Here is a 10,924-nt window from a genome sequence, read left to right on the forward strand (position 1 = left end):
CAAACCACCGCTGAACTTTCCTTTAGAGTGGGCACCATGCATCTGGAGAGATTGGCCTTTCTACTCATTGACTGCCCTTCAACTCCACTCGTTTTGGGGCTCCCCTGGTTGTGCACCCATAATCCAGTCATTGACTGGTCCTCCACTCAAGTCTCCCGCTGGAGCCCCTACTGCCAACGGAACTGTTTGCCTGCTGTACCCCTTATCAAAGTTTCTTCTGTTTCTTCCAAGTTGTTCCTTCCTTCCACCTATCAAGATTTTGCTGATGTCTTCAACAAGGGCTCAGCAGAGACCCTTCCTCCTCATCGACCCTATGACTGTCCGGTCGAACTTCTTCCTGGTTCCATGCCTCCCCGGGGTCGCACCTATCCTCTTTCCCCCTCTGAGACGGCTGCCATGAAGACCTACATTCGGGAGAATCTCCAAAGAGGCTTCATCCGCCCTTCTTCCTCCCCTGCTGGATTTTTCTTTGTCGAAAAGAAGGACGGGGGTCTGCGACCATGCATCGACTATAGGGGGTTAAACAAAATCACCATTAAAAACCGTTACCCTCTCCCCCTAATCTCCGAACTCTTCGATCAGTTAAGAGGGGCCAAGATCTTCACCAAGCTGGATCTTCGGGGTGCCTATAACCTCATTAGAATTCGTGAAGGGGACGAATGGAAGACCGCCTTCAATACCCGAGATGGGCATTATGAATATCTAGTCATGCCATTTGGACTATGTAATGCCCCCGCGGTCTTCCAAGAGTTTGTGAATGATATATTCAGAGACCTGTTGGGGCAAAGTGTTGTTGTCTATCTGGATGACATTCTTGTCTTTTCCAAAAATCTCCACGAGCATCGCTCCCAAGTGAAGGAAGTTCTTCTTCGTCTTAGAAAGAATAATCTCTTCGCTAAATTGGAAAAGTGTTCGTTTGAAGTGTCCTCTATCCCTTTTCTTGGGTACATCATCTCCCAGCAGGGTTTCGAGATGGATCCAGCCAAGGTTTCTGCAATTCTTGATTGGCCCCTCCCCACAAGTGTCAAGGCTATCCAAAGATTTATTGGCTTTGCCAACTATTACAGACAATTTATTAAGGGTTTCTCTTCCAAGATCTACCCTATCCTGGCCCTTATCCGCAAAGGGGGTAAACCACAGCACTGGCCTCCTCTAGCCTTGGAAGCCTTTGAAGCCTTGAAAACTGCCTTTTCTTCTGCACCTATTCTCAGACACCCCGAACTTCTTCTTCCCTTCTTCCTCGAAGTCGACGCCTCAGATGTGGGAGTTGGAGCTGTCTTGTCACAGAGATCATCCTTGGATGGGAAGCTACATCCCTGTGCATTCTTTTCTAAGAAATTTTCCTCCTCCGAGCAGAACTACGATGTGGGGAATCGTGAGTTATTGGCAGTGAAACTCGCCCTGGAGGAGTGGAGACATTTACTGGAGGGATCCTCCATTCCCGTGACCATCTTTACAGACCATAAGAACCTTGAATTTATCCAGTCCCTCAAACGTTTGAATCCTCGACAAGCCAGATGGTCACTGTTCTTCTCCCGTTTTAACTTCGTCATCACCTTTCGTCCTGGCTCTAGAAATAGAAAGGCTGATGCTTTGTCAAGAAGTTTTGTTCCTGAAGTTCCCTGCTCCGAAGATCCTGAACCCATTGTGCCTTCCTCCAAGATCGTCGCTGCCCTATTTCCCTCCTTGGCTTCGCAAATTCTTTCCGCTCAAGCTTCTGCTCCTGACAATATTCCTCTAGGGGTTGCCTTTGTCCCTCCTGATTGTCGCCAGTCTATCCTATCCCAGACTCACAGTTCCAAACAGGCCGGTCATCTCGGAGTGGAGAAGACTACCGAACTCCTTTCTCGCCTGGTGTGGTGGCCTTCCAGGAGAAAGGATGTTAAAGATTTTGTTTCTTCTTGTACCATCTGTGCCATTTCCAAATCTGGACATTCTCCTCCCAAAGGACTCCTTCTTCCATTACCCATTCCATCTCGTCCTTGGACTCATCTTGCCATGGATTTTATTGTGGATCTGCCTGTCTCCTCCGGTCACACTGTCATCTGGGTTGTCGTTGACAGGTTCAGCAAAATGGCTCATTTCATTCCCCTCCACAAACTTCCCTCTGCTCCTGAACTTTCCAAGCTTTTCATCCAACATATTTTTCGTCTCCATGGGTTTCCTGCCGAGATCGTCTCTGACCGTGGCTCACAATTCGTGTCTAGATTCTGGAGATCCTTGTGCAAAGCTCTCAACATTTCTTTGCAATTTTCTTCTGCCTATCACCCACAGTCCAATGGAGCTGCTGAGAGAGTAAACCAGGCTTTGGAACAGTTTCTTCGCTGACATGTTTCCCTGTGCCAAGACGACTGGTCGGATCTCCTTCCCTGGGCTGAGTTCGCCCATAACAATGCTTTGCATTCTTCCTCGCATCAGTCCCCTTTCTTCTGTGTCTACGGTCAGAATCCTTTGGCGTTCCCTCAGGATCTTCTCACTAATGTTCCTGCTGCCAACGATCAGGCTGCCCACATGATGGCTATTTGGGCTGCTGTTGCCTCTAATCTGCAGAAGAGCTCCCTGGTTCAGAAGAGGTTTGCCGACAAGAAGAGGGTTTCCGCTCCACCCTATGCTCCTGGTGACAAAGTTTGGCTTTCCACCCGTAATATCCGCCTGAAGATTCCTACCCCAAAGCTTGGTCCCAGATTCATCGGTCCTTTTCCTGTCATTGAAATCATCAATCCGGTGGCGGTTCGTCTTCAACTCCCTCCAGAGATGCGGATCCCGAATGCCTTCCATGTCTCTCTCCTTAAGCCTGCTTTGTCCTTTTCTTCTTCTTCTTCTTCTTCTTCTTCTTCTTCCCCAGCTCCAGTCCTGGTCGACGATCACCAGGAATTCGAGGTGAAGAGGATCTTGGACTCTCGTTTTTCCAGGGGCACTCTTCAATATCTCATCGAGTGGAAGGGGTTCGGTCCCGAGGAGTGCTCCTGGGTCAGGAGCTCAGATGTCCATGCGCCCATCTTGGTTCGTAGATTCCATAAACTATTCCCTCTCTCCCCTAGACTCGGTGGTCCTGAGGCCCCCCCTAAGGAGGGGGGTACTGTAATGGAATCTACCTCAAGTCGTCAAGATGGCGTCCAAGATGGCGACCACCTGCCTCACCACATGGCTCCTGCTGGGCACAGCTCTATGACCTCACCTTCTTCCCACTCCCGGATTGGTCATCGGCGACGGAACGGACGCCGGCGTCAGAATCGGGCGCCGGCGTCAAGACGTCAGCGTGAGGACGCTGGCGTCTGCGTCTGACGCAAGCGCGTCAAAATTTGGCGCCAACCCAGAGACTATTTAAACCTACTTCCCCTTCCAGTCCTTGCCCAACTATAGGTTCCTGCTAATGAGTTCCTGGGTGTTATTATCTATTTGATTCCTGTGTACCGATTCCTGCCTGTTCTTCGATTTTGCTTGTCTTCTGCCTGGTCTGACCTTTTGCCTGTATTTTGACGATTCTTTGGATAAACCCTTTTGTACCTCGAACCTGGTCTGGTCTCCTCTTTGGTCTACACTATTACTGTGCCTTCGGGCCCGTTACAATAAGCCAGTTAAACTCCCTATCAAAAGTCTCAAAATTTTGTCATAGGAGATTTTCTGCTCTAAGAAAATTTTATAAAATCAAACTATTTTCTTAATACAGGAATGGGATCTGTTATCCAGAAGGCTCACTGCCCAGGGTTCTCTGCTCCTTGGGGCAGATTTGGCAAAATGTGAGATAAGAGTTCACCACAGTGAAATTCACCCACTTTCTATTTCGATGGGATTATTAAAAGCATATTTATTAAATGGGGAACTCTAACCATCACCTATTGATAAATACAGTTTGTGGAGACAGACCTGCTTGAAGAATATCAGTAGTGACTCACATTACTTTTTACTCCAGTGCCAAGATATACTTGCTACCAAACGTGAGTTTTCACAGCTAAAACTTTACAGGGAACTTCCCACGTTTCCACACGAAATTGCATTTATATACATGGTGTTTTGCACGCAAAGCCCCCCCCCACATGCACATTATTATACTATTAGTGAGGGGATCACCCAAGGCAAAGGAAAGTGCAGCTTATGGTTTATTGACGAAGATTGTATCTTGCATTGTTTATGTTTATACTTGTGTGTGCTTCCTCAGGGCATCCTTATCTGCAAATACACCAAGCTCTGGCCAACATGGTGCATCTGCAGATAAAACTTGCCAACCTACCTCATCCTCATACTGACGGATATCCATAGTATATAGGTATTGGTTGGGGTCCGCGTGCCACCATAAAAGCAGAGATAATTGTACATTAAACTTAAACACATTCATAGAATGTAAGTAAAGGTACAGGACCTGTTATCCAGAATGCTCAGGACCTGGGGTTTTCTGGAAAACAGATCTTTCCATTATTTGGATCTTCATAGCTTAAGTCTACTAGAAATTCATGTAAACATTAAATAAACCCAATAGGCTGGTTTTGTTTCCAATAAGGATTGATTATATCTTCGCTTGGATTAAAGGGATACCGTCATGGGAAAACATTTTTTTTTCCCCAAAACACATCAGTTAATAGTGCTGCTCCAACTGACTTCTGCACTGAAATCTATTTTTCAAAAGACCAAACAGATGTTTTTATATTTAATTTTTAAATCTGATATGGGGCTAGACATATTGTCAGTTTCTCAGCTACCCCCAGTCATGTGACTTGTGCTCTGATAAACTTCAGTCACTCTTTACTGCAAGTTGGAGTGATATCACCCCCAGCAGCCTAACAACAGAACAATGGGAAGGTAACCAGATAGCAGCTCCCTCACACAAGATAACAGCTCCCTGGTAGATCTAAGAACAGCACTCAATAGTAAAAGCCAAGTGCCACTGAGACTGATTCAGTTACATTAAGTAGGAGAAATAACAGCCTGCCAGAAAGTAGTTCCATCCTAAAGTTCAGGCACAAGTCACATGACTGGGGCAGCTGGGAAACTGACAATATGTCTAGCCTCATGTCAGATTTCAAAATTGAATATAAAAAAAAAAATCTGTTAGCTCTTTTGAGAATTGGATATCAGTGCAGAAGTCACTGGAATAGCACTATTAACTGATGCGTTTTGAAAAAAACATGTTTTCCCATGACAGTATCCCCTTAAGTATAAGCCACTGTTTTATTATTACAGAGTAGGCCCAACTAAAATTAAGTCACTGAAGAACCCATAGGTCACCTTGAACTTATCAAAGGTAAAACAAGTAAATTCTGACTTCTTTCTCTGAACAGCAATGAGATTTAGAGGTTACACAAAGCCTTGAAAGGAAAAAAAAAAAAACAACTTATAAACACTGCAATATGTTACAACCATATTTATGGTGTCTAGAAATTTCTTAACTTGAATAGAGAAATGTGACGGTACTCAAAGTAATCCGATACCTACGAAGCAGAGCATTATACATACTGTACAAGAAATAAATCTATGTATGTTCTCATGCATAACACCATGTTGAGCCTTACAGATCATGGCTCCATAATTCAAATAAACTAGCAATAGATCCTCTAAATCACAAGGGGAGAAAAGCATGAAATCACAACAATATGTTTTCAAGAAGTAACAGTCTTTTGCTAAACTAAATGTATTTTTCATCACTATCACAATTTGTACCAGCAAAAGCATACCCCTATATGTTACACACTGTCTTTAAAAAATGTTTGTTGCAGCTTTATTTGAAACACACTGGATGGAGCTTTCTAAATCTTATTTTATGATACGGCTGCGTTTTTTAACTGCAAGAATCAAGCACCAAATAGAAGACTTTGTGTGAGCCAACATTTGTGGACATAAATTTAGGACTGCCAGCCGGGTCACAATGAATCCAGACATTGCCAAAGAACATATGCCTAGAAGCCAAGAATCAGGAAGGAATTCTAGAAAGCAATGGTAACGAAACTCTACAAATAACCTAGAAAGTCAAAAGATGAGACTTTATAGTTTAATTTTAGATTGTATCCAAAATGGCTACACCACTTTGAAACTACAGAACTCATGGGTGCAAGGGACCATACTAAAATACTGACCATATTGAAAGTTAATTTTAAAGTGAATGCAACTGGAGAATGTATTGACATGTATTACCTTTATCATAACAATACATTTGCATCAGATATGTCATATACAACATAACTACTGGAAGCAAAAGGGTGACTGACTGCTGTAAGTTACTACCGAAAAGTAAATACTTCACAGTAATGGATTAGAGGAAGAACTAATTATCAGTGATAACCAATTCTTCCTGTAACCTACAATGCCAATCAATTCACTCTACCAGTTAAGTGCAACATTCTAGCAGTCAGTATATATATACTGATGTCTGAAAAGAGAAATGGAATAGAACTCCAGTGACTATGGAAAACATAGTACATCAATTGCTTGTGGGTTTCTAGAGCATACCGTACTAGCCAGCAGACAAGAATATCTTCTTACTGAAACCTTAGCTCTAGCTTTTATGAATGTCTGTTGCAGAGGAAAGTAGTCAGGGAAATCTTACACTAGTACTATATCTTCTAACAATACAGAAGGATGGGTCAATAAAACAATTCATGACAGTGGGCTTGGGTGTATGTATTACAGAATTAAAAAAAGAAAAAGATGTAGATAGCTTTGGTAGTGGGAAGTAAAAACTGAAAACTCTGCAATAGAGCAATGATTATATTGTTTTCTCCTACAGGGGTTAAAAAGAAAGAGGCAAAAGTGACTAATTTACAAGATGGGAGCAAAGTGCCATATTTTGTGCCAAATGTACCTTGGCAACCCCCAACCTGAATCTGCCATTCTCCCTCTAACCTTTCATTGAGCATCAACAGTTGTCCCTGTCTGTTTATGCATTGCTTGCAGTGCCTGAAGGTTCTTTATAGAAGTGAGGTGGGATGTGGGCATCACCTGGCACACCCTTATAATAACAATGTGCAATGCAGGAGCATCAAAAGACAAAAGGCACTCTGAATCCCTGTCTGGGCAGGACAATGAATTTGAGTGCTGGGTTCTGTGATTTGCACTGAATTGGATAGGCACAGAGTACTGTCTGCACTTGCTGGGGGTAATGGTTGCAAATTGTATATAGACTATAAGGTAAATAATTGTGTACCCATTACAGTTCCAGCACTAGCTAATTATAGTGTCTGCTGCTCCCCACATACCAAACATCCACCTATAGGTATGAAATCCTCATTTAATCAGCCCAAGTCTAGTACACTACTAAACTCAAAGAAACCTACTGGAACAAGTAGGGAATTGAGTCTTGAAAAACTAAGGCTTAAGGCAAATAAATTTAATTCAATCAATTCTTTTGGCAAGGACATACAACGTAAATGTAAAGAGACAGGCTTATAAATCGTAAACAGCAAGTAACAGATGTCTCAAAATAACAAAATTCCCTTGTAGCTACTGTGTGAAGTTCCAATAGTGTGCAAAAACCACAATTGTACCATCACCATTGCTCACAACTTATTCCAAGCAGCAATTCAATCTACTAGAGTGACTAACTATGGATGTTGAATCTGGAAGAAGGTGCTGGTGGCAAAAGACTGGGTGGGTGAGAGGCAAAAGAAGGTATATCCTTGGCATGCTTGTAATTCACAGACCTGCAGCTATTCCTCCAAATTGACAGTCCTGGGCAGCTCTAAATTCTAAAGGGGTACTGTCACTTCACCGTGAGGGATTAGGTTCCATTTGTGCCAGTAGTTAATGTGCTTACAAGCTGATGATTTTGCTGGGCACTAACACTCGAAACATCGTCATTTTACTCAGTTGCCAAATAATGTTGGAGCTGTAACATACTGCTTCTTAACCAAAGTAGATCACCGCCCCACTCTGAGCCTGCTGGCGCGCTGAGAGAGGACTGCGTGCCAGAAGTGACATCTTTAAATAAAATGCTGAGTACTCTACTGTAAAACTGTAGAGAAATCGTCACTTCTTGAATGTTGGATATTACTACACACAGCTGAGGCTTCTACCATAAACTCAGGCCTGCAAAGCTACTATAGTGCTGCACTTCTATGTGAGTGTATAGATAGGTCGGTATTAGTATGTGTATATTTAAGCACTGGGATTCATTTGGAGTTGAACTTGATGGACTTTGGACTTTTATCAAGCCAACTTAACTATATAAAAGTTAGTTATATAGTACCCCCTATTGTAAAATATAAGGATATTATAAGTGACCAAGGAGTTCCATCACTATATAAAAGCATGAGGCCGAGTGCTTTTATACAGGTCATGGAACTCTGAGGTTACTTCTAATATCCTCATATTTTCCAACAAGGGGTACTTTATTTATTATAATACACAAGTTTTAGTGAGTCATGTGAAAAAAATGACTTCCTACTCAACATTTATAACTGATGACATCACTAGTCACGTTTTATAAGGATATAATACACAAAAGCCATGAATATCTTGTAAATTATATCCTTATAAATGGTGAGTAGTGATGTCATCAGTTATAAACGGTGAGTAGTGATGTAATTTCTGTCACATGACTCACTAAAATTAGTGTATTATAATTAATAAAGTACCCCCAGTTGTAAAATATGAGGATATTATAAGTTACCTCGGAGTTCCATGACCTGTATAAAAACACTCGGCCTTCGGCCTCGTGTTTTTATATGGTCATGAAACTCCTCAGTAACTTATAATATCCTTCTATTTTACAAGAGGGGGTACTTTATTCACTATATAATTTACAGTATATTCATGGCTTTTTTGTATTATGACTATATCCATACCCATTCAGTTACATGGGGTTTATTTGCAAAAAAAGATGCATATATATTCATACATCAGCAAATTGTTTTAGTGCAAGTTAGAGCTAATCATACAATTTGATTTTCAGAATATGTACAGAATAATATAATATTTGTGGGTTATGGACGACCTGTAACAGGTAATGGAAAGGGGGAGTGCATCAGCCCATCAAAATGTAATTTTCAGTGATAAGCAGTACACAATTGTTTAAAACATTTGTTCAATAGCAACTCCCCACACACACAGGGGTCAGTATGATCAATGCATTCCATCCTCTATTGGTCCTGAACAGAAGCAAAGACAAGTTTCCTACTATTAAATATGCCCTATTTTAGGGTTAAAGCCCCTGAATGTCACATTATACATCTATACAGTAATACACAAAAGCCATGAATATCTTGTAAATTATATCTTTATAAACGGTGAGTACTGATGTCATCAGTTATAAACGGTGAGTAGTGATGCAATTTCTGTCACATGACTCACTGAAACTTGTGTATTATAATAAAGTACCCCCAGTTGCAAAATATGAGGATATTAGAAGTTACATCAGAGTTCCATGACCTGTATAAAAACACTGGGCCTTTGGCCTCATGTTTTTATATGGTCATGAAACTCCTCTGTAACTTATAAAATCCTTATAATTTACAGGAGGGGTACTTTATTCAATATATAATGCAATCCATTTGAATTCCTCATATAATGCAATACATTTCCTCTAGTAACCGCACTGTGGTTCTGCCCTTCCCCATACAGTGAGCTGTCACTGAGCAGCAGAGGATAACAGCCATTTGTGTGGTCTGAACCACACGTACATGGGTTGAAAGTGACAGTGAGGAAAGTCATTTACCAGCAATGGCACCATATCTGTCACTAGACTACAACTCCCAGCATTCCCAGTAACAACTGGCTGGAGAAAAAACAACAAGTTGAACTAGCTTAGTGGAATAGTTCATCTGTAACTCGTCACTAGCAGGGCACGTAAGAGCAGAGTCCTGAGGGGGCTCCATTATAGAACATAGGAGAACATAGAACAATAAAAGCACAGATGAGACAGAAGGAAGCCAGTGACAGTCACACCACGTGATTTAATGACCCCCCCCCTACAGAGAGTGATCATGGACGAGTCGAGCACAGAGCCCTTACCTTACGCGCAGGCTGTAGTAGTAGTACAGCAGTACGCTCACACATGCACCAATAAGCCGGTTGCTGCTGCGAGTCTCCCCCCAGCCATGGCACAGTGGACTCACCCAGGCCAATCTCCCGTCTATGCGCTGGGCAAGGCTTGCTCAATAGGTACCACAAGTTTTTTTCCTCCCAGAAATGACGTCTCTCTTGTAGCTTCCCCTCCCCGACCTAGGGCTTGTTATACACGAACAACAAAAGGAGGTGCCACTATTGCTGAGCGCCGGCTCCGAGCTGCTAATTATTTCGCTTTGGCTGCTCTGTGATTTACTTTATTGTTTCCTCCCCGCCTCTCTACCCGCCAACCTCGCCTGCTGCTCTCACTGAAGCGCTGGAACGGAGGGAGAGAGTCGCTGGATCAGCTAAGGAGGGGAGTTCGGGGAAAATCCCTTGTCTCTACTCCAGAGCAGCAGTTTAGTGGGACTTGCCATATAATATATATGTGTGTGTGTGGGAGGGGCTTCAACGCTGCCGTCCCTTCACCATATCCTGTGCGCCCCCTACAGTCACATCGGGGCCTGACTCATATCCCCTCGCTGACAGGCTTTTCAGCTCGCAAATGCCTGTTATGGTCCACACTTCAAAATATATATGTTATTAAAAAAAGATTTAGCAGATATTATTGAATGTCATTTATCAGGGACATTTCTAGATGAAATACGTCAAATATTGCTGAGTAAAAATATAATACTCAATCTCAGACCTGGATGCAAGCAGAGCGGCCACCAAAACATAAAAGCTCGACAAAAAGTGTGTGAAACTAATGGCAAAACAGCTTCTTTAGATGTGGCACAGAGTTATAAACATTGTAAATGCGCTACTGTACTTTCACCAGTTTATCTTGTGCATTGGGGGAAGTAATAGAATAAGGCTAGAAATGCTGTATTTTGTAAACTAAACATAAACATGAACTTACTGCACCACAAGCCTAATCAAACAAATGCTT

At 42.4% G+C, this 10,924-nt stretch overlaps 1 protein-coding gene across 2 annotated transcripts in view; it reads right to left on the reverse strand.

Annotated features, from left to right (window-relative positions):
• cemip2.S (cell migration inducing hyaluronidase 2 S homeolog) overlaps positions 1 to 10,440 on the reverse strand; it is a 62,673-nt gene extending 52,233 nt beyond the window's left edge. Inside the window, exon 1 of one of the 2 annotated variants that reach the window (XM_018243850.2) lies at positions 9,940 to 10,440. The gene's annotated coding sequence lies outside the window, so the exon portion shown is untranslated. The remainder of the gene's footprint in view (positions 1 to 9,939) is intronic. The other variant, XM_018243849.2, reaches the window with a different exon arrangement.
• Positions 10,441 to 10,924: the final 484 nt, after the last annotated feature.

Source organism: Xenopus laevis, chromosome 1S (assembly GCF_017654675.1).
Source record: "Xenopus laevis strain J_2021 chromosome 1S, Xenopus_laevis_v10.1, whole genome shotgun sequence".
NCBI lineage: Eukaryota > Metazoa > Chordata > Amphibia > Anura > Pipidae > Xenopus > Xenopus laevis.